Below are 27,291 nucleotides of genomic sequence, written 5' to 3' on the forward strand. Positions count from 1 at the left end.
TGTTTCAGTGTAGCGAGTCAGATGGTCTACTGCCACAATAATCCACCGGTTTCCAGCAGGAGTAGTCGGAAGAGGGCCATAGAGATCTATGCCAACGCGGTCAAACGGACGAGCAGGGCAGGGTAACGGCTGCAACGAAACAGAGGACTTCTGAGGAGTTTTTCGGCGTTGACAAGATTCGCAAGCGCGCACGAAATGTCTTACGAAGCGGTACATTCCACGCCAGTAAAATCGCAGACGTAGGCGTGTGTAGGTTTTCAATACGCCACCGTGAGCACATTGTGGGTCACCATGGTACGCAGCACAAATGTCGGCGCGGAGATGACGCGGGATGACTAGAAGCCACTTCCGTCCATCAAGCAAATAATTGCGGCGATAGAGAAGACCGTCACGAATGGAGAAGTGGTGTGCTTGGCGGACGAGCGCTTTGGAGGAATGACCGGGAGTAGGACTTGAGAGAAAATTCAAAAGTGCATTGATCCAGGGGTCATTCCGCTGCTCGGTAGCCATGTCGATAGTTGTAAGAGTCGACATATCGTAGGCACAGACGTGGTCAGACGAATTATCTCTAGGCAATGGCGAGCGGGAAAGAGCATCCGCGTCCGTATGCTTCAGCCCTGATCGATAAATGACATGAATGTCAAACTCCTGGAGACGAAGAGCCCAGCGAGCAAGGCGACCGGATGGGTCTTTCAGAGAGGCAAGCCAGCACAAAGCGTGGTGATCGGTCACAACGTAAAACGGTCGACCATACACATAAGGACGAAATTTTCCGATAGCCCAAATAATGGCCAAACATTCCCTTTCTGTGACTGAATAATTAGATTCTGCCTTTGTCAATGTTCGGCTGGCGTATGCCACAACATACTCGCTGTAACCAGGCTTACGTTGGGTAAGGACGGCACCAAGCCCAATACCGCTGGCATCAGTGTGGATCTCCGTAGGCGCAGCCGGATCAAAGTGGCGTAGAATGGGCGGCGAAACCAAAAGGCGGCGTAAAGTGTCAAAGGCTTTATCGCAGGCTGGAGTCCAGGCGGAAAGGTCGGAGCTGCCGGCAAGGAGCTGGGTCAGAGGAGCGATGATAGAGGCGAAGTTCAAGATGAAACGTCGAAAGTAGGAGCAGAGGCCGATAAAGCTCCGAAGCTGCTTCAGGGAGGTTGGCTTCGGGAACTCTGCAACTGCGCGAAGTTTGGTGGGGTCGGGAAGAATGCCGTCCTTAGAAACTACGTGGCCTAAAATTGTGAGTTTTCGAGCGGCAAAGTGGCACTTCTTCAAATTCAACTGAAGCCCAGCGCCGGCGAGACACGTGAGGACATCCTTTAGGCGGAGAAGGTGAGAAGAAAAGTCGGCAGAAAAAACTACGATGTCGTCCAGATAACAAAGACAGGTCTGCCACTTGAGTCCACGAAGAACAGTGTCCATCAGGCGCTCGAAAGTAGCCGGGGCATTGCAGAGGCCAAAGGGCATAACGTTGAACTCGTATAATCCATCCGGTGTTATAAAGGCAGTTTTCGAGCGGTCATTATCAGCCATCGGTACCTGCCAGTAGCCGGAGCGCAAATCCAAAGAGGAGAAATACTCGGCTCCCTGTAAACAGTCCAAGGCGTCGTCGATTCGCGGCAAAGGATAGACATCTTTGCGCGTGATTTTGTTAAGCCTACGGTAATCGACGCAAAACCGGATGGAACCATCTTTCTTGGTGACCAAAACAACCGGAGAAGCCCATGGACTGTTAGATGGCTGTATGACGCCCCGGCGAAGCATGTCGTCCACGTTGTCAGCAATGACTTGGCGCTCAGAGGCCGACACGCGATAAGGACGCTGTCGTAAAGGTGCGTTTGTACCAGTGTCGATTGCGTGCGTAACGACAGACGTGCGACCCAGAGCAGTGTGAGGAAGGTCGAAGGCAGAAGTGAAGTTCTGTAGAAGAGCAGCGAGTTGATCGCGTTGTGCGGGTGGGAGATCTGCGTCAATAGCTTGTTGAAGAACATCGGGTGGTGTCGAAGCGGTCGCTGTATCGCAAGAGCTGAGCACATTAACGTCTAATGAAGTAGGCGTTGCAGGAAGAGTATTTACAAGCGCGGGATCAAGTTCTTCAATACGACCGAGACACTCGCCGCGTAGCAGGACGGACGGGCACGAAAATGGATTTGAGACGTACATTGCACTAAGGCCATCTTCGATCTTGAGGACCGCAAATGGAAGCAGGAGGCAGGGATGGCGTGAAGCGGCGTCGGAAGGTGTGAAGAAGACAGTCGAACTAATAACGCTTTCACAGGAGAGTGGAACGAGGGCAGCAGAAAATGGAGGAATGTCTGTGTCACTGGCGACGAGGAGTTTTGCAGGCCGGGTAGGGACGTCACACAAGACGGTATCACAAAGAGGTAAAAAGGAAACTTCCGCGCGGGCGCAGTCAATAACGGCATGATGAGTGGAAAGGAAATCGTAGCCCAGGATGATGTCGTGTGAGCAGCGAGACAGTACAATAAACTCGATGGTGTATAAGACGTCTTCGATGAGAACACGGGCCGTGCACGCCGCTGAGGGATGAATGCGCTGTGATGAGGCGGTGCGAAGCGAAAAGTCGGAAAGTGCGGTGGTCACCTTACGAAGACGACGGCAAAGAGCTTCACTGATGACTGATACGGCAGCGCCCGTGTCGACTAGAGCGAGTACTGCGACGCCGTCGACAAACACTTGAATTACGTTAGTGGGAGAACACCGAGGACTTGAAGAGTTCGAACCAAGCGCAGTTCTTGCCCCGGGAACTGCGACTGTTAGTTTCCCTCAACGGTGCCGGTAGAACGTCGGAGTGGGGACGGGGAACGGCGACGAGGGGAAGGTGATCGGCGAGCTGTGTACGTTTGATTGTCACGAGATACAAATTCGGAACTGGGCGGATTTCTCGGCGAGGGCTGGTCTGTATTGTAGGAGTAGTTCCATAGTTCAGGTCGAGAAGGTGGAAGGCGTTGGCGGCAAAGGCGTGCGACATGGCCCGGCAGCCCGCAAGAGTAGCAGATTGGTCGGTTGTCCGCGGTACGCCAAGGGTTCGTAGGGCGTTGGCGTACCCTTGGAATAGGGACATGGAATGCAGACCCAGGCAAAGGCGAAGGAAGGTTGGAAGGAGCGGCCTGGTAGGAAAGAGATGCTGATGGCATGAGCGGCCTGGCCGCAACTTGGGCGTAAGTCAGTGGTGCCGTTACTTGCGCTGGCACGGGGCTGGGCGGCAGCACAGGGCTGGGCGGGAGCATGGAGCTGGGAGGAAGAACGTCAGCGATGTGATCTTGAACGGCACGCCGTATGGTAGGGGCCAAAGACGGAGCCATGTCAGGAACAAGGCGGCCACTATCCTGTAACTGAGGGACCAGCGATAGCTGGCGGGCGACCTCTTCTCGAACGAAGGCTTTGATTTGCTGAAGTAAAGGGCTGTCCTCTGATGGGGTAGAACCGCCCAGAAATATTTCCCCATTGCTTTCTTTACCTTTTTGCTTTGACAAATTCTTGGCAATGTGAAGGTGAAGTGGGATCTTGGTTTCCACTGTAATCGGAAAAATTCGGTGACCTTGAAGCGCCTCATGGACCGTGACACTGTTTGTTGTTGATTTTACTCACGGTCCCTTTCGATCAGATCAGCGGTACGAAAGTGGATGTGTGCACAATGCTATTGTTGCAGAGCAGCTCGTGAACTCTGCTTTGCTGGTGTTAAGTGGTTATTCACCTGCACTCCCTGGGACAGCCGCACCAGTTTGTTTAACAACACGGTTTCGAAGCCTTGAGAAGGTGATGTCAGAATGCACATGCACCTTGTTACCTTCATTTGCCTGTGACTGCGTGCTACGGACATGATTACTTGTCTGCTGAGTGACGGCGATGGCGAGCGCAATCAGCTGTGTATCGACAGTGTAGAACGTTTCCATGATTTCCTTAATCCTCCTTACATTTTACACTAACAAAAGTTTATTTGCTGACATATAGACGCATATTTGCACCTTCCCTAGTGATCGGCTAGGTTGTCTGGCCCACTTATCCTTTCACATTTGTGTGGTCACGACAGTACCATTCCTGCACAGATTCAAAGCTACAATAACAAAGCTTATTTCAGTTCTTTGAAATGTGCTAGGCATTGTTGCATGGTGGTTGGTTCTGCAATACCGATGTTGCCCTGTTTCTGAGAGTCCTGTAGTATCAATGGAACCACTGACCTGCCAATGCAAAGACCACATTTAATTTGAACCCATTCCTTTACTTGAATGAAATAGCTGTTGCTGCTTGCATTAGCAGATTCCCTGCTTTGCACCGGTGCCTAGTTCTGTTCTTGCCCGCTGCGCATGCCTGAATCAGGAGTGTTGCATTTTTCTTTTCTTCTGCGGAGTACTCAGTATAAAGAGTGCTAACCTAGAGTTGCGGGCTACGGGTAGGCATACGTGAGGTTATAATATAAGCAAGCGATTCTGTTGTTTTAATTTTAAGCAGGTTATTTCATTTTGTGCAATGCGGAATCCAAGCCAGGATGTGATTCACCGAGCCCTGACAGTGATTTGTACACTAGAAAGAGAAGCTATTTGGCAACCAGAAAGTGTGTGAGCTGGTTAGAAGTCAGTGTGCCTGGCAGTCCACGGGTTAGCATAACAGTCTGTGCAGACAGTGGGGCAAGCATTGTGATGGCAATTCCAGTGTGCAAGATAGGTATATGATTCAGGCAGCGTTCGATTTATCTGCTGAAATCCAAAATTTTAAGTCTTTCCCCTCTGCACATTAATGGGACAAGAACATATGCAACAATGGGCCGTGCGCATTTTCACTCTGTCCAATATAATCAGCAAGTTTCTATGTTAGCAAAGCGTAAGTGCACTGAAAAAAATTTTTTCCCCAGAAACACTGCTAATAGTATGAGTCCATATTAACGAGGACTGCACTAATGAGGAATGGCTGTATATGTGAAAGTAAGGTTAATTTTTTTAGTTCTGATGATGACACAAGCAATTAATCTGTGTTATTTTGAATATGACACTAAAGAAGTACATTTATCTTGCAACTTATGAAGATAATTAGAAGGATGTGTTGTATGGCACAGCAGTTTGTTGGTTGAAGAATAGCGATTGGCTTTACCTGACACCACTTAAAACAGCAGACTGCAAAATGAGCCCTGTAGAGCTGGTAAAGGTATGTTAGGAACAAAGTCGACGGAAAACAGCACCACTACACATAGTAACAATTCCTGCTCTGTTGTCCTCCTCCCTTAGCGCAGTTTCAATATGCAGACTTACTGCCGGTTCACCCGAAAGTACACCCGTACCAAGTTTTGTGAAATTTATAGCAAACATCAACGGGACAGGAAGCACGGTGTACGCATATCTAGTGCATACTGTGCAGATAGCTTCCTGCCTCATCATAGCTTGGCCCCTCTATGTTTCTTACCCATCATTACCCAGCACCTATGGCCCTATTTATGCCATTGCCATGTGCTGCAAATCACCAAACACATTTTGTACTCTTGCCCTGCTAGATTGTTTTGGCCCATTAAGTTGTTTCATCCAAATTGGCAAGCTTTTAGAGAACATTCCTGCAATAGCCAACTTGCTCTTGTTCTTCACGGCATGCACTTTGACTGCAATGAAGGAAGGAAGGAAGGAAAGCCTCAGACGTTGCTGGCACATACCCACTACGGGGGAGTGGCCAAGACACAGGCGGTTAATTACTGGATACAGGAAAGTTTTGACGGGAAAAGGAGTGGTAATATCCCCTTCGATGCTTTTCTTCTTGGCTTTGAAAAAGCATGTGATTCCCTTATTTATGTATGGTTTTTTTTGTCGTGCTTTAACCTGTATCCAATAGCTCTAAACTAGAACCAAGCCAGCCGTCGGCAGATTTCCCTTGCCAATCCTTAAGCATCCTGCCTTTTCCTGCAGTCTGGGGATATCCCCCAAGGCATTGCCCTTGAGCCTCAGCTTTTTATTGCCTACATTATGGCTTTCCCTTCAGTGTCTTGTTACATGCCTTCACTGATGGCTGTATAAAGGGGTCTGCCATCTTGCAATAAATATCCATGTTTTAGTTCTCCAAAACAACATTTTGCATGCCCTAGAATGGCCTGTTTGCTAATGTTACTAAGAATGTGCTCACGTCTTTTTTTATTGTCAGCAAAACTACATTTTGCCCACTTATAAGGGGTTACCGAGAAAGGTATTTTCACTGGATACTGGTTGAAATACTCAGCCGTTCACATGGCTCGCAATGTAGCATGGTCTCACCTCATAATGCTTGTACGCCCTCACACAGCGTAGGATATTTACACCATAACATGTACTTAGCATCGCCGTCTTCCAAGTTACTTGCGTTCAGATCCCCTGTGTGGCACCATCTGGCACATGGCACAAACCAAACTTAACTAAAATCCTACAATCAGTTCAGACCTGAGCCCTTGTTTTATTTGCTCAGACTATTGTTGAAGCTCCAGTTTCACAGCACCAAAGGTGTATCTTCAAATTTCTTCATGTCGGGCAGAAACTGCAGGGTTTTTTTTAACTCTTTACCATCACATAACCAACTAATCTGTTCTGACTCATCTTTCCTTCTGCACTAGCCGCACAAGTACTGTTGTGCCTCAGTTAGCACATGCCACTGCATTTCAAGATTGATTTTTGTTTTTGCCTCTAAAGGCTGGAATGGCCTTCCACCTCACAAGGCTTACTAGCCTCTTGTCCTTTGAGCTGGTCACTGCAGAAATCCACCCAGCAAACGATGATGTCCATCCACTGATCAAAGTGATTTCCCCAAGGCAGAGAATATTTGCAATAGGGGAGTAAATATACATTATTGTCCACCCAAGTGCAGTCATAAGGCCATAAAGAAGAGCTACAAAGCTTTCCTTTGTAGCCGTATGGCTGTGCTTAGATTCTAATGGTTGATTACTTCTACACAAAGCTGACCACTCAAGTATTGTCATTTAGTACTATTTAGGTATGATAAATATTAAAATAAATTGTTCTAATGAAGTGCTTAGTCGCTTGCTCAGCTCGGCAAGCCAATACAATGTTCTCTTACGCGTAAGAACTTTCCTCACAATCTATTTCAAGTAATATTGGGGCACATTTACACAATACTTTTGTTGGACGGCATACAGTTGCATTTACGCTTAATTGCACACTGTTCAAAAGTTAGGTCTAGCCAACTGAACGTGTGCACTCAAAAGCTAAGCATGCATTATTGTGCCTGTCTAGGTCAGATTTTTCTTGGTTTCTCTCATAGTCTCTTCAGCTAAGCAACACACCGCCTTCATATCATGGCTCAGTGAGAATGCTACGAATGCATGTTTATGCATGTGACTTTTATATATTCAGGATAGTGTTAACAGGGCTGTTGGTTCATCTTGAACACAAAAGCCATCAACTTCAATTTGCAGCAAAGAGACACCAGTGAAGACAAAAGTCATCACTGCTTTTCTGTTTTTTTTTCGGCTTTCTTCGGCCTAACTTCAAATTGGTCTTTTCCAAGTTTCTGATGCCTATCGATGCCTCAATTAATTTCATTCTTTCAAAACCAGACTTGCAGTGAAATAGATATATTTTGCTGAAAATGTTCACAGTCAGCAACTAACAGCACACTCTTTTTAAAATTCAACACATGTTGAGTTGTATAAACATCAGTTAACAGTGAGCAATGCTCACTTTTGCTAGCTAGATTGTGAACTGATCACCTTTACATTCAATCAGTCTACATTTTAATAATGAGTGAAAATAACTCTTAAACATTGCTTAAAAGTTGTATCAGAGAACATACGCATATATGCCTGTCACATACTTAAATGGCTCAATTTTTATTTCATTTTATTGTCCAACATCATAGACCTCATACTGGAAATCAAGTTTACAAATTCTTCTTGAGATGTTGGTGTTTGTGCGAGATAAGCAGATTATAGGGTCATTGTATCCTGTTTCCCTGACTGTACAAAGTATTCTTTCCCAGCCTAAGCCAGGAGCCATTGCAATGTAAGCCCTCCAAATTGGTTCTTGCATTTACTCTACCTGTAATCCACCTTACTGGCTCCCACATCTTATTATGTTTATAGTAATAGAAAGACATGTGTAGATTTTTATGCAATACAAAGGCACCCATATTGTTTTCCACTCACAGCGACATTTGAGATGCTCAAAGTATATGCCAGCTTATTTTGTACATGGCAACAATGACATGGCCTTCAGCAGAACTTCCCATACTTGTTTTCAATTCTATAGTCTGACTTGTGCAACGGCAATATCAGCTCATGAAGATGTGCTAAAGGACTACCTGACGGCCCGCTGTCTCTGTGGAGAACAAAGCGCCTTGCACTACAACCAAGTGATGCATGTCTAAGCCCCTTTGCAGCCACACAGTGCTATTTCTATTTTGGCTTTAATAATGGACTGAAAAACAACAAAAATAAGTCACTATTGTTACATTGTCACTGTTCTGTAAAATGTAGAACTGCTTTAATTAGAACTGATTTTACCTGTTCCAAACAACTGGAAAAGTCATAATTTCTTATGTGCATTTGTGTTTGACTGCAGTGTGCTAAAATGTGAATTTTTAATGTATACACAATTCAGACACGCACAACTTATATATTGAATAGATAAGCATGTCTTTTGCATTAGCAGTGAGCTGGCTGTATACGTAGTTGGGGGTGGGGGGGGGGGGGTTGTTTACATATTAAAATGACAACTGTGAAAAAGACAGGCCAACAGCCGGCCGATTCGGTCTGCCAAAACCATGTCGTCGTGATGTCTGGCTTTCTGTCACACTGCATCGACGAAAACAGTCGGTCGACTGTCGGCGTCGGCGCCACGTCTCCCACAAGACGGCAGTTGGCCGATGGTTCGCCAACTCCCATGTCACACTAGCGAGATGTGTGAGACCTCCCGCCGACTTGGCCCTTTCTCGTTCTCACTCTTCTTTTGTCATTTCCTGCTGTGCGAAATTCATGGGCCTGGACGCTTCATTTTTAACTGTTTTAAATAAATCTCACCATAGTAAAACAAACTCTTAACACTCGTGATTATATGAACCTATATTGAGTGCAGCCCAGTACTGAGCGGCACTTATTGCTGGGTCAGAAAGGCATGGCTCGAAAAATAAATCCAGTCGCTTGCGGGTAAACAGACAGGAGAGATTATTTAAAACTAAAATAATAAAAATGAGAAAAAATTCCCGACCAAGCGGATTCGAACTAGGAACCTCTGGAATGCGAAACTACTGCTATACCCACGACACCATGGAGAACAGAGCAATCCGCGGTTTTCAGAGGTGCTGATAAGAAACACTCAGCAGTGTGACGATAGAACTAAAAAGCAGGCGACCCATGTGCGAAAACTCGGCCGGCGCGCTGCACCGGTCGCTGCTTGCGAATTGTAGCCCCACTGCAAGCAGGGACACACGGAGCAGCAAGCATCGCTGCGCCGCTCGACTCAAGCACTTGAGCTCAAAGCGTACGCTTTGACACTCGCAGCGGTCTGATTACTGCTTGGCTTGGTGTTGAAGTTCGCACCATAAAAGACAAAATAGAAATATTATCAGAAAGACCGCCTGCTATACACGAGCAGCGACAAAGCATGCTTGCGCTAGTAGCGAGATTTCGGCAACGGCACCGCCTGCGGTCGCGCCAGGCGACGAACTGCGCTGCTGCCTGGCGCAGCACACGCCGCTTCGCGAGTAGCCTGCGCTATAATATCTCTTAATATCGCTTTCCTGTTAGCAGTATAATCTTACCATAAACTAAAGTTATGGTCAATTTCCGCGACACCTTCGGCTGCGGAGCCAGCGGACCGCTGCGGGCGAAAGGCGAGCCGGACCGCTACGGCGAGCCAGCGGCAGCTTGCGAGGCGATTCTGGCGAGAAATTTTGCTCCTATCAGAGTTGTTGCTTTTACCAGCAACTCGGTGTTGATCAACGATCCTCAGGAATGATACATTTGGCACATTTCTCTGTCTGAGCGTTTATTGCTTACGTCAAAAACAATCTTAAGCTGATTTTTATTACGGCGGCGTACGGTATCCAGGCTGGCCTGCCGGCGAGCAGGCTCGGTTTACTTCACGTTCGCACCAAAAAAGACAAAACAGCCATGCTTTCAGAAAGGCCGCCTGCTATATTCGAGCAACGACAGCATGCCTGCAAAACAGCCGCGCTTTCGTCAACGACGCCGCCTGCGGCAGCTCCAGTGCGACGAACTGCGCTGCTTCCCGGCTGCCGTGCTCGTCGCTAAGCCTAGCTGGTTTCGCATCGATGCCGCAGCTCAGGGCGCTTTGGAACTAGCCAGCGCCGTAATCAAGAAACTTCTCTAGTCATCCCTTTACTGCCAACCTGTCCCATAATAAAAAAAGTTATGCTCGATTTCCGCGACGCCTTCAGCAGCGGATCTAGCACACGTCAGGCGAGCCACACGAAGCAGCAGCAGCAGCTGGCGGCTGAAATTTGCTTGTATCGTAGTTATCACATCAACCAGCACCTTCGCATTGACCAACGATCCTCAGTAATGATACTTTTTGAACATTCATCTATCCCAGAGCTTGTTATGAACTTAAACAAACAGCACTAGAGCGGAATCGTGTTCGTGTCTGGTGAATGTTTTAGCTCGGCGACCGATCTCGCATCGACACGGTCGGCAGTCTGGGTTTGTCGGCGTCGCGGGCCTCAAAGCACGTCACACTACGAAGACATCTGGTCGTCGGACGCGTTGGTGTCGTTGTCGGCCTAGTGTGACAGGTTGGTCTGCCACAGACACGGTGTGCCGACCCGGTCGGCCGATCATCGTTGTCGTGGCTGCATCGGCGTCGTGTCGAACTAGTGTGACAGGCCCCTTAGGAAAGGCTGCAAGTGCCATTATTTTTTTCTCTGTCAGCAGTGCATTAACACTGCAGTGTGTAATTTTGAATAACTGACTAAAATATTAAGTATGTAATCTGAACTATTTGAAAAACGTGATTATCCCGGTTATAATTACGGTCGGTTGATAGCAGCCTGTACTGTGGCCTGACCATATATATGGAGAATTCGCAATAAGAATTGCGTCGTTGTTCTGAAATCCTGAGGGTTGCCTAACTTTCAGAGGAGGCAGCCTTCTGTTATTTTCGCAAATCGTCGACCGTTGTGAAAACATCGCGATCAAACGAGAAAGAGTTCGCGATCGCGATATTTTTTGGTGTCTTGGATATAAATGGTCTACATGTCGTTTCCCACACATATCACAGCCGACCACGATTGTACCTTCGACGAAAATCCTGCGGCAAAAAAAAAAGCGTTGACGGAACGGATGTCTCGATTACGCCGCAATTAATACGGGCTATCCCTACTGCAAGATATCTGCGTGTTTTTCTACAAGCATGCATGCCTGTACCGCCGCACGTGATTAGACGACAGGCACTGCCGGGCGCGCCAATCGGAAAGCTGGGACCATCCGCCTCGCTCGCAAGCGCCAAAGTGATCGTACAACACCTTTCCGCCTCACGTCCGCCTGGCGGCCGAAAACTGGCGGACCGCTCGCGAAGCGGACGAGGCGGAAGGCGCTCCGAAACGATCGTACAACGGCCCTAAGGGAAGGGATAAAGGAGGGAGTGAAAGAAGAAAGGAAGAATAGGTGCCGTAGTGGAGGGCTCCGGAAAATTTTCGACCACCTGGGGATCTTTAACGTGCACTGACATGGCACAGCACACGGGCGCCTTAGCGTTTTTCCTCCATAAAAACGCAGCCGCCGCTGCGTTTTTATGCAGGAAGAACGCTAAGGCACCCGTGACCATGACCATGACGCCAAGTTTTATGACTTTACAGTGATTAGTTATTTAGTTAAGGCCAATTATAGCGAAAAAACAAAGAAAAACCACCAAATGCTTCGTTATAGCGCGGACGTCGAGATAGCGACGGGAGAGGGGGACGTCACACCCGATGTCGTCATGGTAATGCGGCGCATGCACTGGTGGCGCCACCTGCGCGTCACAACCAGAGAAGCCAGAAGCCAGGGAAGAAGAGAAGCCAAGAGAAACAGACCGCAAGCGCCGACAACGTCGCCTAGATCGAAAGGGTGGCAAGGTCGAAGCCTTTGGGAGTGCCACTGGTATGAGAACCTGCGAAGCTATATAGAATCGCAGTCGGCAATTCTAAAGGCTTCCTTCCACCTTGCCGCTCTTTAGATTGTCAAAGTTCTCCCAAAATTGTTTTTTGTATATGCTGCAGTTTCATCTTAGGAATGGAGATTTACCGCTGGACGAATGGATGGAAAACTTTGTTTAGCAAGAAAATTCGAGGCCCGCAGGCCTCCTTGGTCTCCGCATGACCACACTCACGGTCTAAGCGTCCATGTGGTTTTGGTCCATGACGTATGCGGCCCGGCTGACGGCGACCTTCTTCTTAGCTAAGTCTTGGCCAGGCAGAAGACCTGACCACGCCGTAATAATAATAATGATATGGAAGGGATAAATGAGGGAGGGAAAGACGAAAGGACGAAAGAGCAAATCGAAAATTGCATTTTGAGGATAGGCGTGGCGCAGCGTAGCGGCGGAACATATTTGACTGGGTGCAACTAGTGGCGCATGCGCAGTAGCGACTAGGGTTGCTTGCCCGAAATGCGCCGCTGCCAAGCCTAGTGTAACTTTCGCTACAAAACGCCAGAGACTGCCAGACTCGCTGTAAAGCCTTAGTCCATTCGACAGTATCTATAGGCTGGATGACCCGAAACCAGTCGCCATATCGCTGCACTTTGCCCTCAAAAAGTACGCAGATCTGTATAGTGTCGACTTTACCTCCGCTGAATGCAGGACATAAACAGTACTTATTCGTGCAGTTAAATGAAGGGTCATAACGAAGATTACCTCTTTGTGCGTTTCTTCTTTCGCACTAGCACTGAGTATTTGCGCAACAAAAGGCCTCACTTCTTTCACACTGCGATCAGGGTATCTCCCTCCCTCAGGAATGCATAGGCTGAGATTTAAAAATAAATGCTTCTGTCTGGCAAATCAGAAGAGTTTCATTTGTGTGCGTTTAGCAATGTTCGGTGTTGATTATGAGGGTGCACAGTACAGGCTTGACAAAAAATGAACGCGTTGAAATATCACTGCACTCCGCTATTCATACGACAGTATTCCAATTGTCTTCTTGTAAAAACCACCACCCTTCTCCGCAACAAAATTTTCTCAGTTGTCGAGAGTATCGTGACGTCACTAGCACCTTTAAATTTCAATATCTTTCTTCATAAGCCCTCCCCTACTTTCCGTTTGATTATCACATGGAATTATACTAACCTGACCCACTCTTCAACCTTAATCCTCCAACTAATCTCAATAATCCACCTCAATGCATTTTTTTGCTGGTGGCCTACTTTCAAAATTTCGTGGGTCGTTTTTAATAATTCCGCTTTGGCATTTGGAGGTTCGTGGGTCAAATTCCATATGCTATTTATGTTCTTCCTTATGTTCCTTCCGGTGTTCCACAGGGTAGTGTATTAGGACCTTTGCTGTTTTTAATGTATATAAATGATTTAATAGATAACATTCCTCCGTCTGTGTCAGTAAGATTGTTCGCAGATGACTGCGTTCTACATAAAGAAATAGCATCAATTGGAGATCATCAATTACTTCAATAGTGTTTGCAAAATAATTCAGTGGTGTGAAGAAAGGAACATGGACTTAAACATTGATAAAAGTGTAGTTGTCCGAGTTACGAGAAAAAAAAATGTTGGTAATAACCAATATTGCCTTCACCACCGCCACATTAGAGAGGTCTCTCAATATAAATGTCTAGGAATTACTCTTAACAACTGCTTAACCTGTGCACTCATATTTATGAGGTCTGTTCAGGCACTTTTTCTAAGCTTTGTTTCTTGAGATGTAGATTAAAATGTACTCCTAGCAATATTAAGCTATTGGCATACAAATATTTTTATCAGGTGGAAACTTGAATATTCTTCTGAAATTTCGGACACGCACACCAAGAAAGATACCTAAAAACTAGAGCTCATCCAGAGGAATGGAGTACGTTTCATCTTTCATAAATATAGAAGGTCTGACTCCCCAACACAGCTCATGAAAGACAATAACATTCCCCTCCTCAGTTCCCGCAGAAAACTTAACCGTCTTTCTATCTTTCATAAAATTAACGCAGGTAAGCTTAGCATTTCTCCCCTTCATTCCTCAGGCACTGCACTGGTAGAAGGGCCCTCCATAGTAGGGAGCCCTCCTTACAGCCTATTTGCGCTAAAACAAAAGCATTTCAACACAGTTTCTTCCCTCAAACAATAGCAGATAGAAACGCACTCCCTGAATCGATCTTAAACTCTTATAACATGAACAGGCGTTAAAACTTTTTTCCTTAACTAAAAAGGAAGTGACTCTTTTATATTCGATTTTTAACATGAATTTATATTTGTATTTGCTATGTTCATCTTTTTTAAGTTTCATTTTTGCTGGTTGTGACATAAAATGTTTTCACGTGGTGTTGTGATATTTTTTTTCATAGCCCTCCTGCTTGGCCAATGCTGGGGTGCAGTATTTTGAAATAATAAATAAAAATAATTATCCCACTTATTTCTTAAGATTGTGGTTATAGAGCCCCATATATTTCATGCAGATGCCACAGCGCATTGATAGACACGCAAACCTGCAATGCGGCCAGCAACCTGCAAAGCTTGCAGTATATCTGGCTTTGCAACTTTAACGCCTTAGTATTCATATTGTAGGTTTGCAAAAACCATTCGATTTCTCCGCAACGAGATCACTTATTTGTCGAAAGGAACGTGGCCACATCAGCCCCACGAATTTTTAAAAAATCTGTAGCAGATGGATTAGCACCCTACATGGGATTATCAGAAGACATTATACTAACCTGATCAGCTTCTGAACCTTAATACAGCCACTAATCTACAGTAACTAACCAACCAATTGCCTACATTACACCTCAACTACAAATATAGTTCCCACTAATCGACCTTAATATATTTCGTGGTTTGGTCCTAATTCCCAAATAGGGGGCCCTTTGGAATGTTTTGTAATGGACAAAGTTCGAATTGCTGTCGCATTTTATTCTTAGGATTGTATTTAAGAAGTCCTCAAAGTTTTTTGTGGATAATCTAGTTGTGAATAGAAACAGCAACCCTTCTGCTTCTAAAAAATTGAGATTTATTTAGGTGGACGAACAAAAGTGGACTCGTCACTATTTTCAACGCGGGTGCGCTGACTGTAGCAAAACATTAAGTTTCGTTACAAACACGTTATGGACAATGATGCATGTTCTAATAGCTGCAAGTTCTGTTGAGTATCGGAGGACATGCCAAATCCCGGCATTTCGTCTAGGTGCCCTGACTTCTAGGGCCCTTTTTTCGGTATAGCCTATCATAGGCGCTTTTCAGATCACTGGACCTAAAGTGTCGGTCAGGTCGAGGAACGCTAACATACCAGCGGATCCCGTTCTCTAAGAGCTTGCTAAACACAGATCCGACACTTATTTGATCTCTCATAATAAATTTATATTCCTCTAAATCAGCGGCATCCTCGCATTTCATTCTCTTTCTGAAATGTTTGCAGGTGCGAAGCCCAGGTGTCAATCAGTATAGCATGATTCAGTACGATAACGTTTGTGTAAGTATAGAAGCTTGCGTTATCTGTAGGTTGTAAAATCACTACAGACCAAATAAAACCATGCACAATTCTCAATTGCGGCCATTAATTATCTAGAGAGAGTGATTCACGTTCATAAGTGCTACACACACACACAAAAAGCCGCAAACAGACAGCCATCATATTGTTACGAAGTTGTGACTGCAGTCCGGAGAGCAGAGTGGCTGCGAAAATGGTGTCTAAACAGATCTTTATTTGGACTGACTTTGTCGTCGTGTTGCTGCGTGCCGGTGAACAAGATTTGCGACGCTCAAATTAACTTAGGCGTGGAAAGTAGTAGAATTAAATTTTACATTTCTATGAGATTCTGTTGCTAATTCTGTTTGTGTTTTCGCAATTTTTTTTCAGTTTTTATCCATCAAATGACATATTCGGACTGTTAGCTGCAGAGCAAGTGTCCGCTCTGCTGTGATGGGGCCGATATTTTTCGTATTTTTGATCTCTGCCCCAATTTTATTTCGATTCTCTATTCAGTTCGCTGTTAGTAATGAGGTTTATCTGAAAACGTGGGGAGATTGTGAAGACGTCATGAAGTTACGTCTATCGACCAATCACGGCAGGTCGCGACGACGCCACAAGGTCATTTGACCTCTCTCGATGAATCAGCAAATTTCGGCTCGAACATCAGCGGCGTTTTAGAAAAAAATCGAAAATATCGTTCTGTGCATTGCCTATTGCTCAATCTGCACGTACCAAATTCGTTAAACTATATAAGCTGGCTGGCCCGGCGAAACATAGGTATTGCAATTTATAATGGTCTAGAACTTGTTTTCCTAACGAAAACCGCAGGGCAAGTTCACACATTCGTACAAGACTCGTGCGGAAAGGCACAGAAAAGGCAGGAAAGTTAAGGCGCAGGTCTTCTGAGGTTTCCTCGTTCCGAACTCTCGCGGATTTGCCGATAGAGATTGGACTTAAGCCCTATCTAGCAGCTGGTATCGATTCGCGGACGGCACCGAAGAGTGAAGATAGTTTACAACACTCACGTAGGCGTAGAATCCAGCATAGTGCCGAATCTATTCCTGCCCTCGGGACTTCAGTTCTTGTTTGGATCTTGTCTTTTTAAACTCCAGCTTTCCAGGAATTCACGTGTCAGTTGTATTTACAGCGGCAGTTCTCAGGGATAAAAACTGTGTCATTCCATCTCAGGACCAGTCTTCTGTAGGCATATTCTCACCGAAAAATGGTTCAGTCACACATAACAGCTTTAATTAGACTTAGACGTGCTGGGTGTGCAAGACAGCAGGGAGCTAGAGCGAAGAAGATAATAAACCGCTAGCCCGTAGAATGCCTAAGGCATGGCAAGTCTCACATATATCAACTAAGCCGCGGTACGGCGCCACTGGATGGGTTCGCACTGTGGCATCGCTCTCCTCTCTGAAGGGCACCTTCTCGGTGCCGCAGCAATGAAAAGCAGGAAGAGAAGGGACGTCGCACGTGTCTGGCGTCTGATGTAGACACGCCTGAAGTGCCAGCGGGCGTGGTACGGCTTCATCCGTGCTACCTGAGCGACTTCGGAGGTCGGCCATCTAGAGGAACGAACTGTTCCCTGGGGGAGAACTTCATAGTTCACCTCATTTGCCTGTCGGAGTACGTGATAGGGCCAAAATATCGGCGCAGAAGCTTCTCGCAGCGCCCACGCATGCGTATTGGGCTCCAAACCCAGACTTGTTTGCTGGGCTGGTAACTAAAAGCTCGATAGCGGAGGTTACAGCAGCGAACGTCTAGAGCTGCTGGTGCCGGATGCGTTGTCGAGCGAGTTGGCGGGCGGCCTCGGCATGACTAACGAACTGGGTAGTACCCATAACAGATGAGGCAGTACTAGTCGGAAGCAGCATTGCGTCCAGCATGGTTGTGGCTTTGTGATCATGCACTAAACGAAATGGAGGGAAGCGCATCGTTTCTTGTAGAGCAGTATTGTATGCAAATATGACGTAAGGGAGTATGGCGTCCCGGTTCCGGTGGTCTGCGTCAACATACATGGAAATCAAGTCGGCGATCGTCTTGTTGATCCCTTCGGTGAGTCCGTTCGTTTGAGGGAGGTACGCGGTTGTTTAGCAGTGACTTGTGCCGCTTAGGCGCATAACATTCCGTGTAACGGCCGAGGTGAACGCAGTTGCCCTGCCAGTTACAACAATGATGGGTGCACCGGGACAAAACACAATGTTTGAACGAAAAAGTACGCAATTTCGTCGGTGGTACCACGGTAGAGAGCTTTAGTGTCGCAGTACCGGCTGAGGTAGTCGGTGGCGACCACAATGCAGCGGTTACCTTGCGAGGAATCCAGAAATGAGCTGAGTAAGTCCATGCTGACTTGGTGGAAGGGGACTTGTGGTGGGTCAATAGCGTGCAGTAGTCCGGCTGGCTTTGTCGGCGGCGTCTTGCAACGTTCGCGCTCGCAGCAATTTAGGAAGTACGCTGGACAACTGCAGCAACTCTGGGCATATCCGCGCCCACATGCGGGAGGAATCCCGGTGAGCATCATGGCACGCCCGCAGGACTTCGTGCGCAAGGCCGCTGGTACCACGGACAGATAGCTTCAGTCGGGCTGTAGTTTTTCTTATACAGAACGCCATCGCGTAAAGACAATGACGGCAGTCCACGTGAGAAGATCCGCGGCGGTTACTCAGAGCTTCTTTCAAGATGCCCAATAAGAGGCCGTACTTCACTGTCGTCTCTTTGTTGTTGAGTGAGGATGGACGTGGAGATGGCGCCGAGAAAAACGAATCGTCGTAGGAGTCAGCTCGGTTGTCCTCAACAGGAGCACAAGACAGACAGTCGGCATCACTGTGCTTCCTCCGCATTTATAGAGGATGCTTACATCGAATTCTTGAAGGCGAAGGCTGTAGCATGCAAGCCGTCCCGAGAAATCTTTGCGGTTCGCCGGCCAACACGACTAATGGTGATCACTGACAACTGTAAAAGGGTGGCCGTATAGATACGGGCGAAATTTGGTCACTGCATTTTTTTCAGTGGTGTGGTAGTTCGCCTCCGAGCGTGCCAAGGTGCGGCTTGCGTATGCGATTAAGCGATCGCGATCATCATGCTACAGGACAAGGACCGCACACAGGCCGATGTTGCTGGCGTATGTGTGCAGTTCGGTGTCGGTTGACTCGTCGAAGTGGCCAGGGATGGGCGTAACTTGGAGACGAGTGCGGTGGTATTCGAAGGCCTGTTGTTGCTCCTGGCCCCACAAGAACTGTTCGGCATCTTTCGTGAATCGGGTGAGGTGTCAGCGATCTCGGAGAAGTTCTGCACAAAACACCGATAATAGGCGCGCAGACCCAGAAATAAGCGCACACTTAGCTTATCGGTTGGCACGGGAAAATCAGCGACGGCGGCTGTCTCACCGGGGCCAGGTCTAACTCCCTAAGCGCTCACAATGTGGTCCCAGAAATTTCAACTCCTAGAAAGTGAAGTGACACTTTTCGAGCTTGAGGAAAGACCGGAGGAAGGAACTGCTGCGAACACAGCCCGCACGTTCCTCAGATAACAGCGTCATCAAGGTACACGAGGCATGACTGCCATTTTAGATCGGTAAACACAGTTTTTATCATCCGCTGGAAGGTGGCAAGAGCCGAACACAGGCCGAAAGAGAGCACCCGAAATTTGTACCGACCATCCGGTGTAACAAAGGTGGTCTTTCCTCGGTCGTGCTCGTCCACCCCGCTTTGCTAATAGGCACTGCGTAAACCTAGCGACGAGAAGTACGTGGCGTGGTGCATCCAGTCCAAGGAGTCATCAATGTGTGGTTGAGGATAAACGTTTTTTTTTTGAAGAATTTGTTTAGACGTCTGCAATCAACACAGAACCGTAGGATTCCATCTTTCTTCGCCACTAGAGCAACAGGCGGTGCACGGGCTCGTCGACGGCTTTATCACGTCGTTCTGGAGCATTTCTTTAACTTGTCGGCGAATGGCAGCACGTTTCTTTGAAGAGATCCGATAAGGCGGTTGGCATAATGGTCGCTGCCTTGTGTCAGCTATAATGCGGTGCTTTGTGAGCGGAGTCTGTTTAACTTTGGAGGTTGAGGCAAAACAGTCGCGGAAAGATTCGATAATGCTCTCCAAGAAGCGTTTTTCATTAGAAGGAAGGTTCGCGTTCATGGCGGTTTTTATGGGAGTGGTTGGAGCCGCAATTGATGCCAGGATTTCGGACAACGTGTGGTGTCGCGCGACTTTGCTATCTTCTTCGAAATACGCAATAGCTGTTTTCTCAGGCTCACTGTGATGTTCGCAACCAAAATTTGTCGCCAAAAGTACTGTTCAACCACTGTTAAATTAGCTCAGACTTGCCGACCCAGGAGCAGTGACATGTTGGTTTCAGCGATGCCACGCGTGCTGGGGCTGTAACCACACTCTACAGTAAAAAACATGCTGGCTCTTGACGGGATCAATACGTGATCGTCACAGATGCATAACTTAGCCCTGCGTGGCTCGGTATCGTCGCCAACAGGGCCTTGGGTGGAAAACTACACGAACGGCCCCTGAATGTTGGTAACGACACTGTACTCCTGAAGGAAATTCAAACGGAGTATTAGGTAATTGGAGCACTCGAGTAACTCAGAAAAGCAACTGCGGAAAATAAAGCCGAAGATCTGGATTCGTGAAGTGCAGACACCGATCAGAGTTACCACATGGCCTCCAGCTGTGCGGATCTGCTGCCCAGACCAAGGGCTGAGAACCTTGCTCATAGCCATGACTAACCGACTGCTCAATACATAAAAATCGGCGCCGGTATCCACGAGTGCGGTAAAGTCGTGGTTGTCGACGGCTACCGGAATTTCGGCGTAAACCAGTCGGTCGCAGCGCGTCATTGAGGTCATCGGATGAGGTTGTCGTCGTTCGGAGCATCGCCGGAAATCGTCGGGTGGAGGCTCTTGACTCGGTCCAGTAGGCACCTACCCCCGGAGGTCGCCGTCTTCGCCTTTCTCGACGTGCGGGCGTGCCTCTGAACTGGCCAGAGGACGACGGGCGGCCGGCCGAATAGAACAGCCTTGGTGATGGCGATCGGGACTAGCGTCGCCGCGAGGTCAAGGACTGCACGTTACCAGCCAGGTACTGCTCGATATCCCGTGGTCGCTCACCGTAGCGCGGATGAGGTGCGTCAGGTTAAAATCCCTTTAAACACATTCGGCGGTATGGGCAGTGGAGGAGGATTCGGAAGGGCTCCTCGCAGTGGTAACTGAGCGCATGATTGTTTGGCGTACGCCACAGGTGCGATTTGCTCATGGTGGGCCTTGATTCCTGCGGCAGGGCAGGCACTGCTGCGATTGGGTACTGCTGAAAACGCACAGGAGCGACGGGGGAAAATGCTCGCCTCGCTGGCCCGCGAATTCGTAGCGCGTGGCTATACGTCATAAAGTAGAGCGCCGGGTGTGGGGCTGGGGGTGGCTGCCCAACTCGTCGGATTTCTTCACGGGCCACGTCCGTTACTGCAGCGACGCTGGCCTTTGGAGCTTCAAAGGGAAGTTTCGCCAGTTCCTCGCGCACAAGGCTTCTTACAATCTCACGAAGCTCCTCGGCGGGAAGCGACGTAGGCGTGAACTGGGAAGCGGCTGCTACAGTAGCCGCACGTCCGTAGTGCGCGCCCCGTTCCTGCAGAGAACGGTCGAAACCCGTTGCCTCCTTGGTAAAGTCGGACACTGTTCTTGGCGGGTCACGGACGGTGGCCGGCAGAAAACTGATCTTTTACGCCGCGCATTACGTGGCGTACCTTCTTGGCCTCGGGCATAGCTAGGTCGGCCCGATTGAACAATTGCCTCATGTCTTCGATGAACATCGCGACGCTCTTGTTCGGCTGCTGGGACCTCGAGTGCAGGGCGATATCAGGATTCTCTTTTCATTCGATGGTAGTAAATGTCGCTAGCAGCTATCGACGAAAAACCTCCCAGTTGGTAAAGGGAGCTTCCTGGTTTTCAAACCACGTTTTGGCGAACTCCTGCAGTGCAAAGTAGACGTTGCGCAATTTGCGCTCGCCGTCCCACTCATTCAAATCGGCCACTCGGTAGAAGCTCGCCAATCAGTCTTCAATGTCCTCAAACCTGTACCCGTGGAACGGTGGCGGCGACCGAGGTGCGTCAAAGACGAATGGCGGGGCATTTCCGAAATGCTGAGATTTTTGGATAGCCGTGGTGGACGTCGTGGCCTATACCGGCGCTATCAGTTTGCCGAACTCCGGTTGTAGGCCTCGCAGACGGCGGCTCAGCTTGTGGACGGGTGTTGAGTCCACGCTTTGAGAGCAGGTGTCAAGAGTGTCTTCGTGGTAAGCGTACATGGGGCGCTACCCAGCGGCTCGACCTAATATGTCACCGACAAAAGGTTGAAATACACAGAACACGTTTAATTGTACCTGCTGGGAGTGCAAGAGAGCAGGGAGCTCGGGCGAGGAAGAGGACAAACCTCTAGCCTCTAGAATGCCCAAGGCATTGCAAGTCCCAGCTAAAACTGTTCGGCCGCGGTACGACACCACTAAATGGGTTCGTATTGCGCTAACTGGGAGAACGTAAGCGAAGCTATAGCGCCAGTACGGTCGTCATAGTTTAAGTGGATCCGAGGGAAGACAACTTATGGCGCCCAGGAAGAACAAAGAAAACTCTCCGCTGGCAGCAGACGAAATAATTCAAATAAACATACCTGCAGCATGTTTCCAAGCTGCGCGTGCCAGTTTGGGCACTACAGTACCAGGCCCACAAATAAAACCGTAATAATGTACAAAAGTAAAATTTATCTTAAAATCGCATTTTATTTTACTCTGAGTCCGGTCTCACCAAAATGCGCGGTTGATTCCATGCCCAGTTTTAGTATATTTACTTTGGAAGTACAACCGACTTGCTTTCGCTTCACGATTTTTTGTGTCGTCCTTGAGCAGGGGCCATGCTAATATTCTCTGTATCGTTCCAATTTTAGCATATGTACTTTGGAGGCAAAACGTTTTTATGGAGGCAAAACGTTAAGGCGCCCGTGTGCTGTGCGATGTCAGTGCACGTTAAAGATCCCCAGGGGGTCGAAAATATTCCGGAGCCCTCGACTACGGCATCTCTTGCATCCTTTCTTCTTTCACTCCCGCCTTCAATCCTTCCCTCACGGCACGGTTTAGGTGTCCAACGATATACGAGACAGATACTGTGCCATTTCCTTGCCCTAAAAACATATATTATTATTATTATTAATATTATTATCATTGCACGCCCCTATGCATCGTGGTCCTTCATTGCTGCTATGAAACAATTTCCTGTAACTGATGCCACACGCGTCGAGGTGTGTGTAGACAGCAGACCATGCATCGGAGATTAAGCACAATAGAGGATATATATATATATATATATATATATATATATATATATATATATATATATATATATATATATATATATATATATATATATATATATATATATCTAACCAGAAGCAAAACTGCACACTTCATCAACCTGATCGTTTAGACCTTAGACGAAGTATGCAAATAAAAGAAATCCAGCCTACCATGCTTCGTTTCTGGTGGTGCGTTTCCCTTCGATAAGAAGGGTATCGTGTAGAAAATGTAAGTATGTTGACTGCGTAAATGAACTATTCAGTGGCAAAGGGCGGTGCCGTATTTCACACAGTCATTAGCTCTCTAATTCTCCCGGGCACGGAAGAAAAACTACGCTAACGCAGGTGCGTCAACTGCTTTTATCTCGTATCGTCTTCTGACGTATGGTGTAAGATAGAAATAGTGCCGTTGCAGACACAACGCATAGAGGAGCTGATGAGTGAGGCGGATATGAAATAGCGCAAATGCGTACTCGCAGTGCACCTCCTCCGTTTTCTTTACCTCATAAGGTGACTATAGTAAGCGCGCTCGAGCAGCGCAGGTACTCCAAATTTCTTAAAACAGAAGAGTGTTCGTACCACTAATTTTTGGCTCACAATAGATGATTTGCATTTGCCTACGTTAAGTTTTCTGAGATCTACTTTTAGAGTGCTCTGCGGAAGAATATAAGCGCTTGGGAAATGTGCTGAATTATTTAAAAAAGAAGGCAATACGGTAAATTGCACGTGAACACTGACTCTTTGTTTCCTTGGAAACGAAAAGAAAAAGGCCGTCCTCTTCTGAGCATGCCGGGCGAAGAATACAGGACAAAGGCTTAAATATCAGGTGCCGTAAAGAAAGAAGGCATGGAAAGCTGCGGAGGAGAGTTGGGTCAAAATGTTCTGCTTTTTATCGCAACTTTCAGGCACAACAAATAAAGAGTGGCCCCCTTCTTACTGTACAGTAAGCGGCAATAAAACGTGTAGGCACCAGAGAAGCAACCTTCGAACGAAACTAACACTGGATGGCGACAAGCACTGCGATTGGCTGTTTTCTCTTCTCCGTATGCTTTGCTTTGAAATTTACACCCCTTAATAAACGTGTGACTTAAGTTTTTAGTCGAGAGCTGCGAAGGCTGCATGCTTCGCCGCTCGTGCAAACGCCACAGTTGCCGCCATTTTTGTGACCTGTAGTCCATTAGTGACATTATATTTAGGACAAAGTCGTAATCATTCTGACAGTTTTTCTCATGGAGGGTAAGTTAATATAACAGCGTAAAATTATTTGATCTTTCATGATTATTGATAAAAGATTGATTTTCAGACATTCGTGAGGTGATAATTACTCGAAAAGGGTTCTAACAACTTCTGGTCAAGTTTGAGAAGTGCGCGACCTATTTATTGTCGTAGTCACTTGCCCGTAAAAGCACTTACAATGTTTCTCGAAATTGCATCACGTCAATGTTGATTGAGACCCACCGGCGCCATTCGCTCTTTATTCAGTCTGCGCGCCGTCCTCAGCGCACATCTTCATCCTACTACGATTGCTGTCTCTGAATCAAAATGCATCAATCGCTGCACTTATGATCTGCGCATCGGTTTTTTATCACAGTTTGTTTGCATGACTTGGAATTTATCTTGTAAGTGGTGGAAAATGCACAGTTTATGACAGCTTCATATTCCTGCGATGCCTTATCTTCGCTAGGTGTTTAGCCCGGGCTTACTAATATGGAAATGAGGTCTGGTTTTGAGGGGAAATAACTGGCGCAGTATCTGTCTCCCATATCAGCGGACACGTGAACCGCGCCGTAAGGGAAGGAATAAAAGAGGGACTAACAGAATAAAAGAAGAAAGAGGTACCGTAGTGGATAGTGTCCCTATATATGCTCCTGCAGGGAGCAAATACAGGAACACTCCAGCGGGCGCAAGAACTGCTGGATCAAATACCTCTTCCCCCTGAAACCACCCCAGAGGCTGCAGAGGAAGCCGCCATCGCAAATGCCATCACCCGCACGGAAGCCCAGTACATTTTAACAAACTCTAAAACTGCAATTCTAAATTTTGCGCGAGGCCGATTCCACGTCCATGCTTTTGGCATACTGGGCTCACCCGATGCACCCCCACCCCGCTATGTAGAGCTTATATGGGTGCCTGCGCACTCCGAGAATCCCGGAAACGAGGCCGCCAGCCTTTTAGCCTGAGTTTCTTTAAACCGGGCCCAGGCGGCCTCGGATCGGGGATTCGCGAAAGAGCGAACGCACTAGTTCAGCGAGATGACACAGGCCTACAGAGCCTCGCGGCAGCTCTACCCCCCGCCCCACCCCTCCCTAGATAACAAACACGCAACACTCTGGCGCAAACTACAGACACACACACTGCCCTCACCCCTGACCCTAGCCCACTATCACCCCTCCTTCCCCACTACTGCCTGCACCTTGTGCCCAGAACCATTCGCCTCGTCCCTCCACATCCTCTCCCTCTGCCCGGCGGACCCTCCCCCGCGCGGCCAAGAGGACCTCAGGACCTGGGAGGACTGGGAGACCTTGCTGCGCTCGGAGGACCTGGCCGTGCAGACAATCGCCACCGGCCGGGCTGCCAGTGTTATGTACCTTAGGGACATAAACACGAGTGCAGTAGGGTCGTGCGGAGACCCAGGGGCGTGCTCGGACTTTCTCTCCAACAATAAAGCTTTTTTTCTCTCTCTCTCTCTCAAATACAGGAACACTTGTTGTGGAGGGCTCCGGAGTAATTTCGACCAGCTGGGAATCTGCAACGTGCACTAAAATAGCACAGCACATTGTCGTCCTAGCGTTTCGCCTCCATCGAAAAGCGGCAGCCGCGGTCGGTGGCCTGATCAGGTTCAGTAGCCGAGCGCTCTAACTACTCAGCCACAATGGCGGGTAACTAAGTGTACGGTATATTCTCTTTTTGTGGTATTAGTAGCATCGAAATATACATACGTAGAGCGCAGGGAAGAAATGAATGGCTATGCTGCCATTCCTATAGCTTCCTCCTAGTGCGGCCGCATTCTTTCTAGTATCTCTTTGTAACCTTCAACATTGCTTTAAAATTCTTTGTAACCTTCAACATTGCTTTAAAATAAATCGTTCCACTGGCTACGGCCTTTTCTCTGTACAGCCCAATACAGCGCACCGTCGTTCGCATCTCAGCTAAAAAGAGTAGAGAAAGTTAATCTTAAAAACGCGTTGTTTTTGTGCTCTCTGACATAACCAAAAATGCCAGTTGCTTAACTCGACTATGCGGGGATATACCTAGCGAGAGGTACGTTTCCCAGGCTGAGCTTGTTGTGGTCACTGTTTGTTTAGCAATGAGACACATTGCGCTCCATCTCGGCTGCTAAGCGCCGTCTTTTACGCTCGGCGGTCTGGCATCTCCGTTTGGCAAGCCGTTCCTCTCTCTGTTCGGGCGTCTCTGCTGCTCTCTTCGCCTTCATAGTCTCATTCTCCCTTTGTTCAGCAGCCAAGTGCCAGGCGACTACCTCTGGATCGGAAAAGTTAGTCTTATCTTATCTACACCGCCGTTTAGCAGCGGCTGGACTCTCCTTCTGGACATCCACATCAAACGTTGTGATACAGCCGCCCATTACATCTCCGCCTTTTATACGCAATGCTGCGCATATATCACCACCACCCCTCCCACCCCCTTCCCCCCGTACACGGGGGACCCCAACCCGGAACTCGACGCGGACATCTCTCCGGCGGAGGTTCTAGCGGCCATGCACAAACTTCGGACCACGACCGCCCCCGGCGCTGACAGTCACCAACAAGGCGCTCCGCAATGGCGACAGCCAGTCCGTGGAGGCTATTGCAGACTTGTTCAATCACTGCTGGCGAACGGGAACCCTCCCTTCGCAGTGGACTCATGCCAGCATAACTTTCATCCCAAAGCCAGGAAATCCTCTTCAGATAAGGAATCTCCGTCCCATTTTCCTTACGTCTTGCATCGGCAAGGTCTTTGAGCACGTCGTCCTTGGTCGCCTCCAGGAACACATGGACGACAACCTCCTCTTCCCCCCAACGATGGTTGGTTTCCGTCCCCATCTCTCCACCCAAGATATCATGCTTCAGCTCTCAGAAGGCGTACACCACCCCCGAAACACGAGGCGCACGCGCGTGGTCCTGGCCCTGGATCTAAAACAGGCATTCGACAATGTACATCATTCGGCCATCTTGGACGCCCTGTCGTCCCTACACGTCGGCACTCGTACCCATCAGTACATCTCAGCCTTCCTCCGCCACCGCACAGCTGAAATCACTTTTGCTCACTCTCCTCCCCTATTTACACCCTCAGTAGCCGAGGTACCCCTCAGGGATCGGTACTCTCCCCGCGTCTATTTAATATTA

At 47.9% G+C, this 27,291-nt stretch overlaps 1 non-coding gene across 1 annotated transcript; it reads right to left on the reverse strand.

Moving 5' to 3' along the window:
• Window positions 1-22,460: 22,460 nt before the first annotated feature.
• Window positions 22,461-22,566, reverse strand: LOC144135583 (U6 spliceosomal RNA). The gene has a single exon (XR_013315532.1). It is a non-coding gene; the product is annotated as a U6 spliceosomal RNA (small nuclear RNA).
• Window positions 22,567-27,291: the final 4,725 nt, after the last annotated feature.

The sequence above is a fragment of the Amblyomma americanum genome, chromosome 5 (assembly GCF_052857255.1).
Source record: "Amblyomma americanum isolate KBUSLIRL-KWMA chromosome 5, ASM5285725v1, whole genome shotgun sequence".
In the NCBI taxonomy this organism is placed as follows: domain Eukaryota; kingdom Metazoa; phylum Arthropoda; class Arachnida; order Ixodida; family Ixodidae; genus Amblyomma; species Amblyomma americanum.